Genomic DNA, 23,451 nt, shown 5'->3' on the forward strand with positions numbered 1-23,451 from the left:
TTGCATGTAAATGGGAGGAGCTGGGTCCTGTCCACCACTCTTGACCCTCTCTCTGTCCTGTATTCACCCCCCCATCTTACGGCCATTGTAACTGCTGCTTCAATGCTGGAGGCCAAAGTCTCCCTGCCTGTCTGATTCCTGCTGGTCCCGTGGCTCTTGTTATGACTACTGCTTCCCATGGGACCCTGGTCACTTTGCCATGTCCACTAGAGTTAATTAGCCCTATTCCAGGCAGAAAGCGCAGTTGGGCCAAGGCTTGGGATCTGGGTCTGATGGCCTCACCTCAAGCTGAACCCTGGTACTGCACTGAGGCAGGTCATCTTGCCATCTCAAGCCCAAGCTGGTACTGGTATCCGAGCCCAATTCCGGTTACCACTTGGCTAGACTCTCCCAGGAATGCCCCATCTTGAATGCACAACCTGTTTTGCTCTAGCTGCAAATACCCCGACTGGCCAGCAAAGTGTTCTCCTCCATCACCTCATGATGACGCTGACAAAGCTATGTTTCTCCCACTCCAGACTCTTAATGAGCTTCCCCTATGGGAGAGAATCCAAATGAGAGAAAGCCTGTGCCTACTGCCCTGTGAAGCTCTAAACTCCACGCAAGGCTTAGTTTAGCACTTGCTGTGCAGATCACTTTCTCTCCCTCCAGGCCCACCTCAAACATTCCCATCCGTGCCCATCCCTGTCTAGCCATGTTGAGCTGTCTGCAACCACTTGCTGTTCAGCCCCAGGCTCTCTCCCATCTCGGGTTTTCACACAGAGCTTTTGTTTAGAATATCTGCTGCATCTTGCTGCATCTAGCTGATTCTTATACACTCTTCAGTGTCAGGCCAAAGGCTGTCACCGCTTGGATACCTTCTCTGATTTCTACAGCCTGACTCACTCTCCCTTCTTTCAAGCCCTCCTGAATTTTAACCATACACAGGTCAATCTGATCACTGTATCACACTATAGTTGTATATGTCTGTCTCTTCACAGCAAGCTCCTTGAGGGCAGAAGCCATGCTTTTGCATTTCTGGGTATCTCATCTCTAGCACAAAGCGTGGCATGCTGCAAAGTTCCGTAAATGTTGAATGGATGCAGGTCTGTGCTCTTGATGAAGAAAATGGAAAGTCGGTCACCAGGCCTGCAAACTTGAAGGCTTCATTAGGGCCCTCCCGCTGGAAGTAGGAGTGACATCAAACCTAGAGACAGAGTAAATGGGAGCAGGTGAGGGAGATGCCATCCATGTCAGCTCTTCTCAAGTATAGTGAGGAGCAGAGACCAGCAATGACACTGGGGGTAAATATGGGGCTTTTTGCAGACATCAGTGTGAGCTAAGGAAGGGCTGCAATACTGCGGCCATTAAGGCAAAGGCCTCAGCCTCGAGAGGATACCTAAGGGGCCAACTCAATAACCAGGATTTCCTTGCTGAGCATCAGAACTGTAGTCCCAGTGGCTCAGGGGATATCGCCTGGGCACCTCAGATTTGAGATGCCCAAAGCTGGAATCATTGTCATCATTTCCACCCCCTGGGTTTCCTCCTTAGTGAAGGTTGTATCCCATAATGAACTTTCTGAGCTGAGAATCTGCGTATCAGTCATGATGGCTCTCATGTTCTCACTTCCCACATCGGATTCACTACCAAGACCTGTCAGTGTTTGCACCTGAACATCTTTGGATTCTGCTTGCTAAGCCTCTTAATTCCATCTCCTCATCTCCATTCCATTGTCACTGCCTTGATTCAGGCCATATTCCTCTTCTAGGACTTAAAACTGATTGCCTTGCCTTTAGTCTCTGAACAGCACTATTAGGCACTTCCCTCTCCTTTCTGAAAGACTTTGGAACTTGCTCACTGTCAGCAAGATGAAGTCTTATTCCCTTAGCATGATAGAATCACCTTCACGATCTGGCTCCTTCTTCAATGTCAAGCTTTATCAGTTAAATTCTTTCAGCTGCAGATGGCAGAAAATCATGATGCAAAGGACTTAAACCAGTGATGTTGTAAGTGACAGACACATATCTAGAGTGTGTGCAAGATGACCCATTAGACTACAAGGAAAAATATTAGAACTTCTCAAAAGTGAGACAGCTAAATTTGCTAATGTGCAATGTAAAAATTGACACTGGTGGATTCAATCAGTCCTCATACCACATAAAGGCAATCAAATCTCCCGTAGGTTTAACAGTCTGAAGGAGGAGATGGAATTCCAGACTGAGGAAGAGTTGACCTAGTGTAATCCATGAATGCCTGGATTAGTGAATTTATAGATTGTACTATCTAGGGCTTTTTGTATGGTGAAGATAGTGAAATGATTTTCCTTTTAATTTGTTATTGAAATGTAATTTATAAAGCTAAAATACACCAGGGATATCATAATTTTTACTTTTTATAGAACTTCTAAAAGTAATAGAAATAACAGAATATACTCTCTTGTGTTTGGCTTTTTGCTTATCGCAATGCTTTTGGGATGCATTCATGATGATGTGAACTGTTACGTGTTTGACTTTCCAAGAAGCTGCTAATTTGTTTTCAAAAGTGTTTGTATGATTTTGTACTCCACGCAGTGGTCTGTGAGGATTCAGGTTGCTCCTCAACCTTGCCAGCATTTGATGTTGTCAGATGTTTTCATTTTAGTCATTGTAGTAAGATGGTATTTCATTAGCATTTATATTTGCATTTCCCTGATGACTAATGATGTTTACCCTTTAATATGCTTCTTATCCAGCTGTATATCTGCTTTTATGAAGGATCTATTTAAATTATTTGTCCACTAAAATAATTGAGCAACTTTTGTTATTAATTTGTAGGAGTTCTTTATATATTCTACATTTAATTACCATATCAGATATATTTGTTGCAAATATTTTTTTCTAGTCGGCGACTTACCTTTTTATTGTGCTAGTAGTAATTTTTAATTTTGGTGAAGGCTTTAAATTTTGGTAATTAGCTTTGTGTATTCTGCTTTTGTGGCATTAGTACTTTTTATATCCCATCCAGGAAATTTGGACTGATTGTGAAGATACTCACTTGTGCTTTATTTTAGTGTAGAGTCAGAGTACAAGGCACATAACCTCTTAGTATTTCTATAAAATCAGTTTTGAGTTTATAGACTTCCTGAAAGAGTTTGAGGGACCCCCGCCCCCCTCCCCCCCAGTGATAGACTACACACGAAGATGTTACACTTTGTCTATACTGATTTTTTGTCTACCTGTTCTATCAGGAGTATGAAGATCTCTAAGTCTAATTACAGGTTTTTTTTTTTCCCCCTTTGGTTCTGTCAGATGTTGCATCATACAGTTTAGAACTCTGTTATTTCATGCATGCATATTTAGGATGCTTATATTTCTTAATTATTTGACCCTTTTATGTGTCCCTTTATCTCTGACAATGCACTTTGTCTTGAAGTCTAATTTGATATTCATATAACCACTCTCACTTTTAAACAATATATAAATAATGATTGCATAGTATATCTTTTTTCATCCTTTAGCTTTTAACTATCTGTGAATTTATATTTAGTGTGCATTTCTTGTGGACAGCATATAGTTGGTTTTCCTTTTTTTGAACATCAGTATGACAATCACTTTTAAAAATTATTTAGTTGTTACATTTAATGTAATTATTGACAGTTTGGTTGGAGCCCACAGTTTTGTTGTTTATTTGTCCTATCTGTTTTTGGTTTAATTTTCTTTAACTGAATATTGCTTAATGTTTGTTTTTGTATACTCAATTGGATTTTAGTCATACCTCTTTGCTCTATTTTTTAGTGGTTGCTTCCAGGATTAAAGTGTTCATTCTTAATTAATTGCAGTCTACCATGAGTTAATAAGTATACCACTTCATATACAACTTAAGACCCTTAACAGAGTACTCCCCTGTACCTTTCCTTTCCTTTCCTTTGTGCTGTTGTTGCATGACATTCTACTTTTATGTGTATATAACCACACAATTCATTGCTTTAATTTATATTTTAAACATATAATGACGTGAACCCTTTTACTTTGCAGCCACAAGTCATCTTTTACCTCAGAACTGTGTTCTTCTATTATTTAGTTATGTTTAATGACGGCTTCATATCTTTCTCTTCTTTTTTCCTTTTGTGGGACTGACTTGTTTTTCAAGATGCCTCAGTATTTTCTCCAAGCCTTTTATCATTCATCTCATGGCTTTTATGTTTTCATACTGTTGCTCAGCTCACTGAAATATTTCTTGCATTTGTCCGGCTTATGATTTGAATCTCATAGTGATTCTTTTGTTGATTCATTTACTGACTTTATTAGTTCTTACTCACTTTCCTTTAGTACTGACAAACGTCTCTGTATTAGCCTTGAATACCTTTAGTACTGTCTTTCCTGTTCAGTATTTTGTTAGTCTCCTTCAGCAGCTCTACTTCACTATTCAGAATGGTTCTGCTTGTTCTCCTCTCTCTAACTGCCAGACATTATTGTTTATAATTGTTAATTGACTTGATGGTTTGCTCACTTAGGCTTAGGTTCAGCTGCTGATGTACTGGAAGTAGGAGTGTCCCATGAGTGATGGAAAGCTTGATGGTCTCTGCTCCTTTGAGCCAGTGGTAGGACAACAGGCACTTTATCATCCTCTACCAAAGTGTCAGTGTCAGGAAGAAGTCATTGTGTTTCTTAGCTTCCCTGAGTTCTCCCACAATGGGAGCAAAAAGAAGAAATTTCCCCTTTCAGCTCCTGTTCAGCATTTCAGAGGCAAGGAGCCCAGACATCCATATCCAGGCCTAGTTGTTATTCCCTTGGCAGTATTGTTGGGTAAGAGGTGGGGGTTCCACAGATCTCAGGGGACTGAGTTCTCTTCATGGATCCACAATATTCTAATCTTTGAACTTAAGGTATCTATTTCTGTTTCTAGGTTCTCACCTTGCTTAGGTGGAAAAAGTCCTGCACACAAAGTGATCTCCGCTTTGATCATTGTCAGTTTCGATCATGGTGGTGCTTAATCCAGGACAAGTAGCTGGACTGGAGCGAAGGCAGTCACAGCATATTCAAGCTGCCATTCTTTAGGAATTTTCTACTCTAAGGACCACTGATAGACAAAGGAAAACTGTCACAGAGGTTACTAAGGTAACCATAATGTTCCCTGTTGAGTGGTATGTGAAGCAGTGTGGTGTCAGAGGAAAACTTTGGGGTAATTTAGTTTGGGGTTGGAATCCCAGTTCTGCCACATACCCATGGCAAGCAGGTTATTTAGGGTCTGTGAGCCTCACTTTCACCCTCTGTGAAATAAGGAATATGTGATTTCTTTTATAGAATTGTAAAATTTAATCAGATAATCCATGTTTAGCTCCTATCACAAGGTTGTACCTTGTAGGATCCCTTCTCCCTTTTCTTTAAATCTCTTTCTGCTAACATTCCTCTGTTTTCATGCTCATAGACATGTCTCATAGCCCAGAACAAAGGTACCCACGGGATATCAGCTGCAGCCCAGGTTTTCCTATTTCAACATTTTCCAAGTTATGTGACTCAGTAAGCTACAATATGTTTTTGGACAGTAAACAGCAGGGCACCAAAGATGTCCTGAAACAAGAGTTTATATTTTATGTAAAATCAGCAGAGTTTGAGGTAGAGAAAGAATATTTCCTGAGGCCCTGAAGTTAGCATGTGTACGGTAATATGTGAGAGAGAAGCTGGGTCTGGACCAAGGGAGAAGGACTGGAAGGGTGAAGGTTAAAGAAGGTGAACTGGGACTGGTTAAAGGACTGTGTTGGGGATAGAGACTGAGAGAGGGAGAGGTAGTGGGATCACTGTGGAGCCGCACTGCCTTCCTCCCGACTGGCCTTTAGACCATGCACGTGCCTCTGGATAGATGGAGCATAGCACCTGCCTCCTGTGCAGAGCACACAGACGGAACAGGCTGCCAGTTGACGGCAGCTTTCCTTTAACCTATGAGCCTATCAGTCCACTGACACACCTCAAGGCTTTCTTTATTTTGTCACATTCTTTCCTGCTTCTCATCTTTATCCATTTTCCTGTTGTCAGTTCTGCTTTGACCTTGGTGCTCACTGACTAAGTTTAGTTTCCATGGCTCGGCTCTGATGCCATCTCTCCCTTTAGCTCCTGGAAGTAACTCCATCCTACTTTTAGCATCTACTCTTGGAATGGAAGTTGGCCATCAGTCTGGCTACTAAACTGAGTTTTCCTTTCTAGTGTGCCTCATTCTATCTTCTCTGCCTTTGCATGATTGAAAATGTCCTTGTTTTAAAGTCTAATTACTCCAAAAGGTACTTCCTTCATTGCCTGTATCATCTATGATAGTAATTACATTAGTAATCACTGTTTATTCATTACTTACATGTACTATTCATTATTTATAGCACTTAGAAAAGATAATATTCTCTTATATAAGAAATAGCAATTGTTCAACCAGATTAGCTAATCAACATGAGTGAGTTAAAAGGGGTCAGGATGTACATGGGAGGTGAAAAAGAAGTTTTAAGAAAAACTGACAAATGATGTCATTTAGAAAAGCCAGCACTATTAGATAAGAGAGTTGACTGGAAATGACTCACATCTAAGTTTATTTTCCATAATATTTTGCTTAGAGAAGGCAAGATTTAGGGCTGGGGAAAAATTCTTATTTACAGTTTCTGTTTATTAATATACCAACAGTTCTTCTAGTTAAGAGGCTAGATTTATTAAAATCCAAGTTGTCCAAAATATAATCTGTCTTAAAATTACCTCGTGTATCCCCAGATTACTAGCTTAGTTTTGCTATTTTAAGAAACTAGAAAGAAAGAGTAAATTAAACCCAAGCAAGTAGAAGGTAAGAAGTTTAAGATTAGAACAGACATTGATGAAATGAAAACCAAACCAAAAAAAAAAAAGATAAAATTAATGAAAAAAAAGTTGATTATTTGACAAGATCAATAAAATTAAAACTTTATTTAGACCAGTGATTCTAAACCAGGGATAATTTTGCACATCAGGGTACACTTTTCAATGTCTCAGTTCAGTTCAGTTCAGTTCAGTCACTCAGTCGTGTTTGACTCTTTGCGACCCCATGAATCGCAGCACGCCAGACCTCCCTGTCCATCACTAACTCCGGGAGTTCACCCAAACTCATGTGCATCAATTCGGTGATGCCATCCAGCCATCTCATCCTCTGTCGTCCCCTTCTCCTCCTGCCCCCAATCCCTCCCAGCATCAGGGTCTTTTCCAATGAGTCAACTCTTTGCATCAGGTGGCCAAAGTACTGGAGTTTCAGCTTTAGCATCAGTCCTTTCAATGAACACCCAGGACTGGTCTCCTTTAGAATGGACTGGTTGGATGTCCTTGCAGTCCAAGGGACTCTCAAGAGTCTTCTCCAACACCACAGTTCAAAAGCATCAATTCTTTGGTGCTCAGCTTTCTTCACAGTCCAACTCTCATAATCATACATGACCACTGGGAAAACCATAGCCTTGACTAGACGGACCTTTATTGGCAAAGTAATGTCTCTGCTTTTGAATATACTATCTAGGTTGGTCATAACTTTCCTTCCAAGGAGTAAGCGTCTTTTAATTTCATGGCTGCAATCACCATCTGCAGTGATTTGGGAGCCCAAAAAGATAAAGCCTGACACTGTTTCCACTGTTTCCCCATCTATTTCCTATGAAGTGATGGGACCAGATGCCATGATCTTAGTTTTCTGAATGTTGAGCTTTAAGCCAACTTTTTCACTCTCCTCTTTCACTTTCATCAAGAGGCTTTTTAGCTCCTCTTCACTTTCTGCTATAAGGGTGGTATCATCTGCATATCTGAGGTGATTGATATTTCTCCCGGCAATCTTGAATCCAGCCTGTGTTTCTTCTACTCCATTGTTTCTCATGATGTAATCTGCATATAAGTTAAATAAGCAGGGTGACAATATACAGCCTTGACGTACTCCTTTTCCTATTTAGAACCAGTCTGTTGTTCCATGTCCAGTTCTAACTGTTGGTTCCTGACTTGCATATAGGTTTCTCAAGAGGCAGGCAGGTGGTCTGGTATTCCCATCTCTTTCAGAATCTTCCACAGTTTATGTGATCCACACAGTCAAAGGCTTTGGCTAGAGATAGCTTTAACTGTCGTATCTTGCAGGGAATGGGGGTGGTGGGGGGAGGAGAGGGTGTGGGCTCTATTGCCATCTAGAGGTAGAGGCCAGAGATGCTGCTAAACATCCTATGATGCATCTCAGAACCCTCCATAATAAAAATTATTGAACCGAAATATCAGTAGCACTGAGACTGAGAAGCCTGATTTAGTCTGATCAAAGCAAATAAAAATCAGAGAAGAAACAAATTATCAAAGTCAGAAATGAAAAAGGAGACATCACTACCAACCTTATAGAAATTAAGAGGATTACAAAGGCATACTATGAAAAAACTTTATGCTAACAAATAAGACAATTTTGATTCAATTAAGGTTCATACAAAGACACAAATTAATGAAACTGACTTAAGAAGAAACTAAAATCTAAATAGACCCATAACAAACAAAGAATTGGATTAGCAATTGAAAATATTCCCTCAAAGAAAAGTCTACACCCAGGTGTCTTCACTGATAAATTGTATAAAACATTCAATGGAAAAATAATATTGATTTTTCAAAAAGTCTTCCACAAAGTCTTCCACTTTTCAACTAATTCCATAAAACTAATATTGCTCTAATACCAAAGCCAGACAAAGACATCACCGAAAAACTATAGTTCAATATTCTTTATGAGTTTAGATATAAAACTTCTCAACAAAATATTAGCAAAATAAATTCATCTATATATAAAAATTATACTCCATGACCAAGTAGGATTTCTCCCAGGAATACAGAGTTGGTTAATTTTCTCAAAATTGATGCAATATCACATTAATAAGATGATATGAGTAAAGGACAAAACCTCTCTGATCATCTCTATAGAAGCACAAAACAAATTTGATAAAATCTAATGCCCATTCATGATAAAAACTTTTGATAAACTAGAAATGGAAAAGAATTTTTCCACTTGATAACAGAGAAGGAAATGGCAATCCACTCCAGTATTCTTACTTGGAGAATACTATGGACAGAGGAGCCTGGTAGGCTACAGCCCATGGGATCACAAGAGTCAGACAGGACTTAGCAACTAAACCACCACCACCACCACCACTTGATAAAGGGATTCTGTGAAAAATCTACAGCCAGAATCACATTTACCGTGTTTGGTCAGTATTGGCCTGATTATCTAATTGGCTGTCTCTCTTTGTTAAAACTTCTCTGTCATTCTGAGTCTCTTCATTTATAAACTGAAGAGTCAAGGCTATTTTATTTCCAGGACTTCTTCCACTTCTTCTAACATTGTAAATATCTGGATGCTTTCAAGTAAATTGTGATTCATGGGCCAGGTAACTAGACTTCAGAGAAGGCTGTTACTCTCTGCTTTGGAGAGTAAGTGATCATTAGGATGGGAGAACCTCTAGAAGATCAGTCAGGGCTAGGTTACTTCCTTTGCCATGTGAGTTAGAACACTGACACATTAAGTCACTTGTTCAAGTCAAACCAGTTATTTAAGTAAACCAGTTGGGACTACAGTCCATTCACCTGGTCCTAAAGGCAGAGTCCTTGCTCCAGGGAAAGCCCGTGTCATTTATTTTATTTATTTTGCTAAAAATTGGGGGAACAGAACTTGGAGGAACAGTAGACAAGAAAGGACTATTAAGTGCCTGTATGTGTGGGTTATATCTCCTTGCAAACAGATGCAAGGCTGGATCTGAGCCTGGATCTGAGGATGGTATGAAGGGTGTTGCTTATATGCCTAGTATACTCGTTGCACAGCTGTAAACACATAGTTCCCTTTTCTAACCACTGTTTCCCCACTAGTCTCCTTGTCATTGAGTAAAATCACCACAAGCATCAGCTTTCAGGAAAACCCCTATTTATTATTCAACAGATATTTTATTCCTACAAAAGCCAAACAAAAAAAGTAATCACATGAAAGTCAAAGTCTAGTGAACTCCCTGTAAATTCCTGGCCTGATTTCATGGGTCCCACCCTGCTTTGTTTCTGGCTGTGAACATATGGGTCCAGGTTCATTTCTTTCTTCTCTTTCATCATTTACTGCTTTCTTACTGCTTCTCACCTCCCAGCTAGATCCCAGAGCATGAATTAGGGTATCAATTGTCTGTCTCATTGTGGTTGGAAGCGTAATATTATAGGGAAGTTCCTTGAATCTAGAGAATTTGGAAAGTTGACTATCGGGGCAATAAAATGCCTAATACTCATGACTAACTCTAAGAATAGATGCCATTTATTAAGCACTGTGTACGCACTCAGCATGTGAAGGTCTCTATATGCATTCATGTGTTTACGTCTCAAAACACTTCTATGGGACAGGCACTCTTATCTCCATTTCCTAGTGAAGCAATGAAGCTCGGAGAAGTTAGAGTGTTCAGGGTCATATGAAATGAGTGGGGAGGCCCCCAGATCTGGCTGTCTCTAGAGCTGAGCTGTAAATGTCACCATTGCACCGCTCTGCCTCTGGATCCCCCTCGTCTGGGTCCAGTTTTATCCACTGTTCAAATCGCTCCACATAGCATTGTCAATAGACCATGCATCCTCACCAAGGGAAGAAACTCAGGGCACCTAATTCTCACCTAATATTTGAGGGACTTTTTGCTGCTTAAATTCAGTTATTTGTCCTGGAACGTCTATACTTCTATACAAACAAGTCAACAAACAAGCCAAACCACATGACTGACTTTCAAATTGAGAAAAAATAGAACAAACCAAGAAGAGGTATTGTGTCCCTTTGCCCCTTGAGCACCTTCCCTGTGCCCCACAAGCATCCCCTTCCTGAACAATCTCTATGTGACAGGGTTTTGCATCTTCTCTGAACATGCCCCGGGTTATTGCTCCTCCCTTTTCAGATGTGGTGTGGCACCCACAGCACTAGAAGGAGCAATGACATCATCTTCCTCTTTCAAGTTTCTGTACTTCTTTTAATGCTGCCTAAGCCTTGCTGGATTTTTAGTGGTCACATTATTTTGGTGGTTAATTAACCTGGGAAATCTCTTTCCATCTCTACATGGTTCAAATAAACTATATTTAGAAATCGCAGCAGAGGATGTACTTCAGGCTTCGAGAAATAGCTGTTCAGTGACATTATGTATTCACCTCATCTAATTCTAGATTAATTGATTCCCATGATGTCTATTTCCACTTAGACTTGCTGATTATTTTATTCCTTGATCACATAATCCAAATTTGGCCGAGAAGTTTTGTCTGTCTTTTTTTTTTTTAATGCCCTTTCCCTTAGAGGAACAGAACACAAACAGCCCCTTCTTGTGAAGAGCCTGGCTGAGCCATGTGACTGAGCTGGTAGGGGCACATCTTCTATGCTCACTCCTCTCCTGACCAATGGCCAAGATGCATATTTGACTACAGAAGATGCTGAGGAACTCTGCCCACTCCCAGCTGAGCCTTGATCTTGTTGGAGCAGCAAAAATGTCTCTGTGTCGATGGCTAAAATTTCCTAGTCAGGCTCTCTCCACCCCTGGCCTGCATTTTCCATCATCTGTTTATTTGTAGTGGGAAGAGATCATCTTCCAAAGTGGGCCAGAAGCAGAGAGTTTCAACTCTACCCCCTGTCGAGGCATAATAATCCTCTAAATCTGCCCGGGGACTCAGATTAGTTCTGGATGCTTTCTTGTCACTTGGGTGGAGGGCTTGTCCCCAACATTAATATTGATGGAGATATAAATTGTTGCTGCCTATTCAGTTTTTCACTGGTACTTAAAATTGAGCTTTAAAGCCCTACAAAGATTGAAAAAAAAAAAAAAAGCAAAATGCTTGCCAACTTCTATAGTTCTTGAAGCACTCAAGCAGTAGGGTCCTCCCTGATGTCCCTAAATCGTAGAAACATTTCCCCAGCCTGGCCTCCTGTCCTGTAATTCTACCTGAAAGCAGCTTAATCTGTATTTGAGGTTGTTGCCTTCTTCCTCTGGCCCAATGCAGAAGGTGATTCAGTGGGATGAAATCTGAGCTGGGCCTGGCATGCCTGATTTTTAAAACATGTCTAAAGTGTGTATTTAGTTGTCACGGAGAGATCTGACAGTTTATGGGAAAGGACCAGCAGTGGGCATTCCTAGCACACACCCGCTTAGAGCGTGCTGTGATTTGAGTGTCCCCTCTCCCCAGAGCCAAACACACCTCTATAATAACAATAATAATAACCCTCACTTACAAAGCACCAGAATAAGCCCCAACCATGGTTTGCTTTTGGGGATACCTTACAAGGATATGGATGGATGCAGGTAGAAACAAGTAACCATAATCGAGTTAGCTCATCAAAAGTTATATTTTGCCTTCTTGGATTAAAGTAATACAGGGAATGTTTGATTTTAGTCACTGCCAGAGATTCTGGAACTGACTAAATTTCTCAGCTCTGGGATTTCTCATTTGTTGGGCTGCATCTAGGCTTGGCTTCTGAAATGCTTCCTCCTGCCATTACCGAACTTAACAAGCATCCTCTAAACACAGGGCATTGCACTTTATTGTCTTATTCGGTCTGCGAGGTAGGGTAGGCATTGTTAGCCTCTTTTAAAGATGGGAAAAATGGAACTCACAGAGGATAAGAGTTTACTCCAAGGCCACACAGCTTGTGAGCAGGAGAGTTGATGAAGTGGTGGAGAAGCCAGCAGAGCCGAAGGTCTCCATCTCTAAAGCCCTTGCTCTTAACCACTGTGTCCTAATGCCTCCATAGCACCTTCTCAGGCCTGTGCCCTACCCCTGCCCACCCCCCTCCCATCCAGATTAAGTGTTAGGATTATCCCCAATCACCTAATGCTGCCTGCAGGGAAATGACTTGTCAAGCCTAAGAAAAAAGTCCTATCATTTTCTTTGAGAAAGGAGAGGACCCTAGCCCCCTATCTGACCTCAGCTGCTTGGAAAAACCCCACATAAGCCCATCTGAACCCCAGAACTATGAGAAGGAAAATGAAATTGTTCTTTTAAACCACAAAGTGTTGGGAAATTTGTTATACAGAAAAAGACAACCAGAATACTACAATAATGAATTAGTCCATCTTCTCCCTAATTCACTCAATATCCCTAGTACCTAAGGTCTATTGCAGAGATATCTCCAACTTCATATACATATATATAAATCCCTAAATGTTCCAAACCCACAGAGGACCCCTGACCATTCAATTAAATTTTGTTTTCATGGGTTCAAAGGGCAGTGATTAGAGCTAGAGCTTTTGGAAATTTCTTATCAGCATTTTCCTCCTGTGTAGTCACATAATGTAGCTGAACAGGCCTTGCTGGGGAGGAGGAGGGGAGAGAGGATTGTTACAGCTCAGTTACCATTGGGGTAGTTCATCTCATGACATTTATATTTCTGACATGTCCAAAGTGACTTTGAATTTGACTTTCCAGATGACCTACCATGACTGTTAAAGAGTACTTCACATCCTGTAGGAAGGCAGGGTGTAAATTCTCCAAATGACCAGATGGGTCACTAGTACACAAAAACAAGAATGGAAAATCGTATTTTACAAATGCTTCCTATATGTTCAGGAACTTCGTACATGCTAGGGACTGTCCGTGAATTATCTCATTTGATCCACATTCAAACATCCTAGGGAGTTACAATTCTCCCCATTTTGTAGATGGTAAAACTGACTCAGAGAAGTTGTAATTTAAAGGTAGTTGGAAGAGCCAGGACTTGAACTTCAGTCTGATACCAGCTTTTGTTCTCTTTTTACTCATAAGCATCAAATACCAGCGCCAACCAATATGATTTCACTGCAGATGTCAAAGCCATGTGATGGGATTTTTGCTGCTTCTCTCTGCCCTTCCCTGAGGCAGGGGCCATTCTTGGACTTGTCTCAGGGTTCAGTTCAGTCGCTCAGTCATTGCCGACTCTTTGCGACCCCATGGACTGCAGCACACCAGGCCTCCCTGTCCATTACCAACTCCTGGAGTTCACTCAGACTCATGTCCATTGAGTCAGTGATGCCATCCAACCATTTCATCCTCTGTCATCCCCTTCTCCTCCTGCCTTCAATCTTTCCCAGCATCAGGGTCTTTTCCAGTGAGTCAGTTCAGGTGGCCAAAGTATTGGAGTTTCAGCTTCAACATCAGTCCTTCCAATGAATATTCAGGACTAATTTCCTTTAGGATGGACTTGTTGTATCTCCTTGCTGTCCAACGGACTCTCAAGAGTCTTCTCCAACACCACAGTTCAAAAGCATCAATTCTTTGGCACCCAGCTTTCTTTATAGTCCAACTCTCACATCCATACATGACCACTGGAAAAACCGGAGCCTTCACTAGATGGACCTTTGTTGGCAAAGTAATGTCTCTGCTTTTTAACATACTGTCTAGGTTGGTCATAACTTTTCTTCCAAGAAATAAGCATCTTTTATTTCATGGCTGCAATCACCATCTGCAATGATTTTGGAGCCCCAAAAGATAAAGTCTGACACTGTTTCCACTGTTTCCCCATCTATTTCCCATGAAGTGATGGGACTGGATGCCATGATCTTCGTTTTCTGAATGTTGAGCTTTAAGCCAACTTTTTCACTCTCCTCTTTCACTTTCATCCAGAGGCTCTTTAGTTCTTCTTCGCTTTCTGCCATAAGGGTGGTGTCATCTGCATATCTGAGGTTATTGATATTTCTCCCAGCAATCTTGATTCCAGCTTGTGCTTCTTCCAGCCCAGCGTTTCTCATAATATACTCTGCATAAAAGTTAAATAAGCATGGTGACAGTATACAGCCTTGACGTACTTCTTTCCCTGTTTGAAACCAGTCTGTTGTTCCATGTCCAGTTCTAACTGTTGCTTCCTGACCTGCATATAGGTTTCTCAAGAGGCAGGTCAGGTGGTCTGGCATTCCCATTTCTTTCAGAATTTTCCACAGTTTATTGTGATCCACACAGTCAAAGATTTTCACATAGTCAATAAAGCAAAAATAGATGTTTTTCTGGAACTTTCTTGCTTTTTTGATGATCCAGCAGATGTTGGCATTTGATCCTCTGCCTTTTCTAAAACCAGCTTGAACATCTGGAAGTTCACAGTTCACATACTGTTGAAGTCTGGCTTGGAGAACTTTGAGCATTACTTTGCTAGCGTGTGAGATTAGTGCAATTGTGCTGTAGTTTGAGCATTCTTTGGCATTGCGTTTCTTTGGGATTGGAATGAAAACTGACCTTTTCCAGTTCTGTGGCCACTGCTGAGTTTTCCAAATTTGCTGGCGTATTGAGTGCAGCACTTTCACAGCATCATCTTTTAGGATTTGAAATAGCTCAACTGGAATTCCATCACCTCCACTAGCTTTATTCATAATGATGCTTTCCAAGGCCCACTTGACTTTGGATTCCAGGATGTCTGGCTCTAGGTGAGTGATCACACCATCATGATTATCTGGGTCATGAAGATCTTTTTTGTACAGTTTTTCTGTGTATTCTTGTCACCTCCTCTTAATATCTTCTGCTTCTGTTAGGTCCCTACCATTTCTGTCCTTTATTGAGCCCATCTTTGCATGAAATGTTCCCTTGGTATCTCTAATTTTCATGAAGAGATCTCTAGTCTTTTCCATTCTATTCCCATTTTATTTCTATTCTAGTGTCTCCAGGAGCGCATGGCTATCATTGAACCAAATATGCGCTGCATGGTAAGAGTTTGTGCTATACTCTGTTCTCTCCTGTATCCAAATCCAGGATGCTGCACGCCTGCCCTGGGGGGACATGGATATCTGCTAGTGTTCCTGCTCCCTCGGGTGAACATCACTTCCAATTACGAGCTTGTGGGCCATCATCATTTTTCTAAGGGTTTGGTTACTCAGAGCAAAATCCTAGATGACTGTGGCTCTTCATATACAGAGAAAATAGAGGCTTTTGTACATGAACATTCTGGTCTTTATGGTGCCACTAATCTCTACCCCCTCCCACCCCAGCCACATACTCATCATAGCAGAAAGGTTCCAGTCACAGCTTAGATGCACAGCTCTCATTATCTGCTACTCCATAAATGGACTAGAATTTCTCACAAACTTCCCTACTCCTTTTATTCTGATGGTGACATGCCCTTCTTTTACTACTTCAGGCTAACTCAGTCCCTTACAGTTTTAAATATGGTTAATTCTGAATTTGGTGTTTTCAGTCCAATCCAAATTCCCGGTGGCTCTTTTGGCCCGGAGGAAATGTTTTTGTCCGTGTGTTGTCTTTTGTTCTTTGCTGACCATGGCTCTGCTGCCCCACACTTCCAGGCCGTGGCCATGGCCTCTGTGCTTTCTGTACCGTCTGCTGAAGCATCTGTGGCTGGAGTGGTTTTTGGATCTTCTGGCCCCCACATATCTTTGCCACCTAGTTCTGCTTTGGCTCAGTAACATGGCCTACCTGAGACTCAGCTCCACCTCATCAGGCTCTTCTGGGGTGTCCCCTCTCCCCGAACTTCCCAGGGCTCCAGCTGGCACAGGACTCCCTTTTATCATGGAACATGCGGTAATCATTACTGTTGCTCACCAATAATCTCTGAATTACACTCATTGAGCCCCTGATATGTGGCTGAGGCCTTGTGATTCATTTGAAGAATAAACAAGACTGAGGCGGGTCAAGACAAACATCTGATTGTCTGGGCAAGACCCTCCTGAATCCTATTTGCCTGCCAGGGCAACTCACTTTGTTCAAGATGGCCATTGCATCATCATTCTTGGGTCCCTCAGTGTTGAAATGGACTGACCTCCCTGCCAACTAGTGATGGTCATGTAATGTGTGCAAAAAAAAAAAAAAAAAATTAAGTTCCTAAGATTTCAGGGCTGTTTGTTATGGGGCTTTTCCTCACAACCCACAGGAGTCCAGGAATAGTTCTCGGGTCGGGGGAGGGGTGTGATTCCGCGTCCCCACCCCGACCCCAGCCTCCTGTGCCGTGGTTGCTGTTGTGTTTTCTCCCCTCTGTCTCTCCATGGTGACTGAGGCTCTTCAGTTCCTTAAGCTGATCTGGATATTTCCATCCTGTCTCCATGGCCCTGCTGGTTTTGACCTTGAGGAGTGAGGCAAAGAGCAGGTCCTCCAGCCAATTTTAGGCTCTCTTCTGTAATCCTAAGATTTCCTCTCTGCCAAGGAAAGACCTTTACCTCCTTCCTGTGTGAGGGAAATACTCACTTTGATTCATATCCTGCCTCCTTCCTATGGCCTCCTCCTGCCATCCTATGACTGGTTTATAGGCCTATGTTCTCATCTTCCAGGTTTTTCCCTTTCTTTTTTAAAAAATGTATTATATTGAAGTATAATTGACTTACAGTGTTGTGTTAATTTCTGTACTACAAAGAGCTTCAGTTACATATACATTTTCTTCATATTCTTTTCCTTTATGGTTTATCACAGGATATTGAATATAGTTCCCTGTGCTATACAATCAGTTCAGTTCTGTTGCTCAGTCGTGTCTGATTCTTTGTGACCCCATGGACTGCAGCACGCCAGGCTTCCCTGTCCTTCGCCAGCTCCTGGAGCTTTCTCAGACTCATGTCCATCAAGTCGGTGATGCCATCCAACCATCTCATCCTCTGTTGTCCCCTTCTCCTCCCGCCTTCAATCTTTCCCAGCATCAGGGTCTTTTCCAATGGGTCAGTTCTTCACCTCAGGTGGCCAAAGTATTGGAGTTTCAGCTTCAGCATCAGTCCTTCCCATGAATATTCAGGACTGATTTCCTTTAGGATTGACTGGTTTACAATAGGACCTTGTTGTTTAACCATTTTATATACACAAGCTTACATTGAACTGAACTGAGCTGAAGCTCACATTTCCTAACCCCAGCCTCCCACTCCATCCCTCTCCTTAGCAACCACCAGGTCTATTCTCTATGTCTGTAAATCTATTTCTGTTTTATAAATAAGTTCATTTGTATCAGGTTTTACATCTCAGATGTAAATGATATCATATGATATTTGTCTTTCTCTGTCTGACTTACTTCACTTAGTATGTAATCTCTAGGTCCATCCATATTGTTGCAAATGGTATTGTTTCATTTTTTTTTGATGACTGTAGTATTCCATGATCTATATAGACCACATCTTCTTTATCCATTCATCTGTTGATGGATATTTAGGTTGTCTCCAAGCCTTGGCTATTGTAAATAGTCCAAGCTTTTCTCTTTACCCAGCTCTTGCAATCAAAAACACCTGAATCTTCAGACCTGCCTTTACCCTGGACTTGAGAAGCTATGTTTTGAAACTGAAAGGTGAGTTTTCCCACTGATGACAGTGAGTAAGAAAGCCATCTCTCCTACCTGGCAGGTAGATGAAGAGGAATAGAAAAGACATTAAAAAGATAAACCATCATTCGGCACTGCAACCTCACACGTCTACATCTGCACACCCATACCCAGCTCTGCTCCTTCCCTGCCATCAGAGCTCTGGTCCCAGCCCAGCCTCATCTCTCATTCTCTTCCCGTATCTGCAATTTCTCCCTCTTTACTGGTTCTGTGCCCTCATCATTATGTCACCTTTACATTTTTCCTGTGAAATTAATTAAGCAAGGAGGCTGTAAGACTGAGGGGCTTCTCTTGTCTCAGCAGCCTATGTAAGCAAATTAAAACCTAAGCCTAAAACGCCTCAAGGTTTAGAAAATGAAACCAAAGGACAGCCAGGTATGAACAGTCAACAAACCTTTCCTGCATAAGGTGGCTGTTTAAGTTAGAGCCGATCAAATGATTTCCTTGTTTGGCTTCTGTCGTCCTGTCTATAAAAGTCTTGACCTGACTGTCACCAGTGGAGTGCTCATAACCACCCTGGTTTGCAGTTGCCCAGTTTGGGGCTGTTCAGTTCCTCCCACTGCTCTGGCCATTTCTCTACCTCCCTAGTGAGTTCAAATAGATTTTGTCCATATAAACTCTTACATTTTTGAATATACCTTAGCTGCTCTTTCAATATCCCCTTCAAAAACCTACAAACAAAAAGTCAACAAAATGCCCTCCCAAGCACATGTCCACGTCTCTCACCATATCCTCCACAGGTTTCTTGAAAGAGGAGCACACTCGCCTTCTACTCCTCACTGCCATCCTCTTCTATCTTGGGTCCTGAGTCCAGTGAGCACGTGTCAGCCTCGTCTCCCTAGACCTCTCAGCAGGATTTGCTCGCCTTGACCACTGGTCTTTCAAAACTCCTCCCCTGACCCAGGCTCTCCTGGGCTTCCTCCCACTTCTCTGGCTGTTTCTCTGCCTTTCTAGTGAGTTCCTCCACCTCTGTATGTGCTTTTGAGGTTGCTGTTGCCTGGGTTCTGCCTGAGGCTTTCTTTTCTGTTTACATCCTCCCTCAAGCACTTAGAGACCACCAGATGTACCCTACACATCTGTCTCCCAACCCTTTGAATCTCTTCTTTGCTCCTAGACACATGCCTCCTTAGCCTACTGATGGAAGGCAGAGTGAAGGGATGCTGCCCCTCTCTGGGCAGTCAATGCTGGGAGGGTCTGCTGGCAGGGGTGTTCTCTGTGCTCTGAGAGGCTGTCTTTGTCATCAGCACACCTGTGATCCTGCTGCTTCCATATCCCACTGTTTCTTACAGGAATAAATGTGATCTCTTTCATTATCCACTCCCTGGTGGTAACAACTCTGCTATTTCCAAGATCTTTAGCACTTTCCTATCCAACAAGCTAAAGATTTTTTGCTCTCTGAGGTCTCAGCATTCCTTTCAGAGAGAATTGCACTATTTGCCTGGGACGGGGGTGTCAGTGGTGGGGACAGAAGGCTGCCTCATTTAGGCCTTGTCGCAGGAGCAAAGCACTGACCACATTTGGGTGTTGGTGGCCTCTGTGTAGGGTGACTCGTCCTAACATCACTGGCTCTGTCTAGCCTTACAAGCTTTGCCCCGGCAGTTCCTTCTGCCAGGAACATTCTTTCTTTCCCTCTCTCTACTTTCTGCAGGCCTCTGCTCAAGGCTCACCTGTCTGACTGTCCTGTGTTACCTAGCACCTCTCAATCCCCTTCATCCCCTTTATCTGACACATTTTAATCTATTTGTCTATTGTCCTCCTTTCTCTACTGGAATGGGCTTCCCCCGATGGTTCAGCAAGTGAAGAATCCACCTGCAGTGCAGGAGACACAGGAATGCAGGTTTGATCCCTGGGTCAGGAAGATCTCCTGGAGGAGGAAAACGGCAACCCACTCCAGTATTCTTGCCTGGGAAATCCCATGGACAGAGGAGCCTGGCCAGCTATATAGTCCATGGGGTGGCAAAGAGTTGGACACAACTGAGCAACTAAGCACAAGTCCTCTATTGGAATATACCCTCCATCAATACAGGAATTTTACAACTTTGTGCAAGGCTAAATCCCATCTCTGACACGGCCTAGCATGCTCAGTACATTTATTTAACAGATAAATGGATGAATGAGTGAATCATGATATCTCTTCCCATGGGAATAAGTGATTTAGGGCCATAGATTTTAAACTGCTCTAGATAAACCAAGTCAGAAACCTGGGATTCACACTTGACTGTTTCTTCTCCCCAGTCTTCAGTATCATTCAATTAGTTCTGCCCATTGGATGCCCTTGAACTTGGCCCCACCTCTCTGCCCTCATTCCCAGTCCAGATGCACAGCATCCTTCACCAAGTTACAGCCAAGGCCTCCTGCCTGTTTCCTCTGACTTTAGTTCTTCACCCTCCAAATCAGCCTTCGCACTTAGCCACTGGGTGCTGCTGACACCCGAAGCAGCGAATGGCACTCCCTGGATTAAAGGACTTCAAAGACTTCTCATTTCCTCCACGGGAAACCCAACCTCTTTTGCACATACAACACTTGAGATCTGGCTCCCCCGGTGCTGAGCAGCCCTGTCTGTTGTGGCTTTTCCCTGGACTCGGTGCTCCACACCCACCCAAGCGCCCCCTCCGCCCGACCCCCGCATCCGTTTCAGCAACCAGAGCATTCCAGACAGAGAGGGAATCGTGGAATAGGAGGAGCCGTTCTGACCCGAGAGTCTTCACAGACACCGAAACAAACTCACAAACAAGACCTGAGGCTTTTGCTTCTTCAGTCCACCCCCCTTCTATATTCAAGGAGGGCTCTGTTCTTCTCTCTGCTGCTGAGGCATTTATAACACTGCATTTTAATTGTCTGCTTGTTATTCTTTCTCGCCCATCAGATGGTGAGCTCCAGTGCAGATTTTAATGTGTGATTTGTACACTCAGTCTCAGAGGGAGGCTTGAACATGGGAGCCACAGAGGAAATGATGGTTGAAAAGATGATGAATGAATACGACTTTAACAAACACATTAATTCCATTCATATAAGCTGGATGGAAAGTATCATTTTTAAAATACAGGAAAAAACTAAGCTACATAAAGACAACTTCTCTTCCTAGGAAACAGCTTCATATTTTACATGCTACTGCTCCAGAGTACGTGTTGTTATTGCAGGCATTCTGTATGTGCGTCCATATCTGCCTTTAAGAGTGAATGTGTCTAGTACAGAATGCAGGAAAACTCGTCATCCTGAAAGAAATCATCAGCTTGATGAACAGGCATTTAATTTGGGGGCTTTGAAGACTGGAGTGTGTTTAGTGTATTCCTGGTGCAGGTGTGGGGCCAGTGGGGCAGCACTTTCTCAGGGGCACGTCCCCAGCATCCCTCCTTCCTACCCTGGGGTGGACGGCACTTAGAAACGGAAGTGGTTATACAATCTCCAAGGTCTACTTAATCTTTGGCCTAGTTATTGAATTTGCCAAAAAGGAGGCCAATTAGTTCCAGGTGTGAGGCTGGAGTCTCTGATGTGGAACTTCCCCAATGGGAAGTTGGCTCACACCTGCCTGCAAATGGCTCCAGCATCATTACCAAGCTTCTCTCTTGCCTTTGGGCTGGGAAGCAAATTCCGTTCACTTGTTTTATTTCAAAGTCAGTGTCCCATATGTTCTTGAGAATCAAGTATGCATTTAGTAATGTTGTTTTTTTCATAATGTGAGAATTTGGTGCTATTTGGGTCATACAATTTAAGGCAAGAAATGACCCTCTGAAAGATTAGATCTTGAAGTATACTTTTATTGGAAAAAAAAAAAAAGCATTTCCCTTTCACTAGTTAAAAAAAAATCTGTGTTGATAAAGCCATTCTTGCCCCTCACTCATGCAGTGACCCTTTTTGCCCAAATGGGTGATTTGTCCCCAGAGAAAATGATGTAAGAGTTTTTTTCTCCATAAAGGAGCGTAAATTAAAAACCGGAATAAATCTCATATGCTCTAAAATCCACTTCTTAATGCTTTCCAGTATAGAACACGCTTCTTATGCACCCTTGCAATGTCCCCAGTTACAGTATTCCTTTTTAGAATCCCTGGGAAAACCAGGTTTACTGTTAGTCTTCCACACTTATGGATCCATGTTTTCATTCTCAATCAAGAATCATGGTGAATTCTCAGCAGCAGATGTATATACAGGGAATAAACATTGTTCATTCTTTAAAACACTCTCTGAAGTATCAAATGTAACACAAAATTCGTGAGAGCAAGAAGGCAACCCCAGCACCCTAACTGCCTATGGCTTATTCTGTTCCCCTAACTCCTGCCAGGCCCTTGATCCCTGAGGTTTAAACAGAGGCCTGTGACCTCAGACTTGAACTTTGGGGAAATTGTCCCCACCCACATATAAAGAGCATCTATGAGCAGAACATGAGGATTTGATTAGGAAATGTGTTCAGGAGGTTGGACAGCTACATACCAAGAAATATACTCTTATTCTTACTTAGGGTATAAAACTAGTGAACAGTTTAGGGTTGGTTAAGAAATATTGCAATTCTATAGCATAGAATGTGGACTCCTCAAAAGAGAAACTAGTGTAATTTATAGCACTAGAGTCTAACTTAAAATTTAAATGTATTTAAGAGCAGAATCAGGTAAATGTGCATTTTATGTTTCATAAAGATAACAATTATAAACCAGGTAACAATCTTTTATTTCTAAATGTCAAGATGAACTTCACAGACTATATCCGTTTTGGAGCTCTAATAAAACTGGAATATTTTCGTAATACCAACAAGGAACAATGTAACTATGAAAACACATTCTTATATTCTGTCCAGAGTATTTACTCTGAGCATCCAATTTCCTAAAATTCCCTAAGATCTTTGTATGATGCGTGCTTCTAATCAAGTAATGCCTAACTCTTATAATGGAGGATAACATAAAACATGAAACAATATGGCAACGATTGTGAAGAGACCTGTTTAGACATTAATTTTAAAAATACACCAAAAAACCTTAAAGGTAGCTGATAATATTGGTGACTGTTTGCTAAATACAACACGAGCTCCTGCTTCAAGACTAAATTTATTTAGGAAGGTTTAGCATTTGGTCCTTTGTAAACTTTAGATGATGCTAGTCTGAAGTGATAAATAAAATTCTTTTGCCTAGAGGTTGCTGAGAGACTGGGGCCTGTAACATAGATTTGTAAGTGCAGCTCTGAACCCACAAGAAGTGCGGGCAAGAAAAGTGTTAGGAATAGTGGGGACACTGTTGCTACATAATAGTT

This window comes from Ovis canadensis, chromosome 2 (genome assembly GCF_042477335.2).
Source record: "Ovis canadensis isolate MfBH-ARS-UI-01 breed Bighorn chromosome 2, ARS-UI_OviCan_v2, whole genome shotgun sequence".
Lineage (NCBI taxonomy): Eukaryota > Metazoa > Chordata > Mammalia > Artiodactyla > Bovidae > Ovis > Ovis canadensis.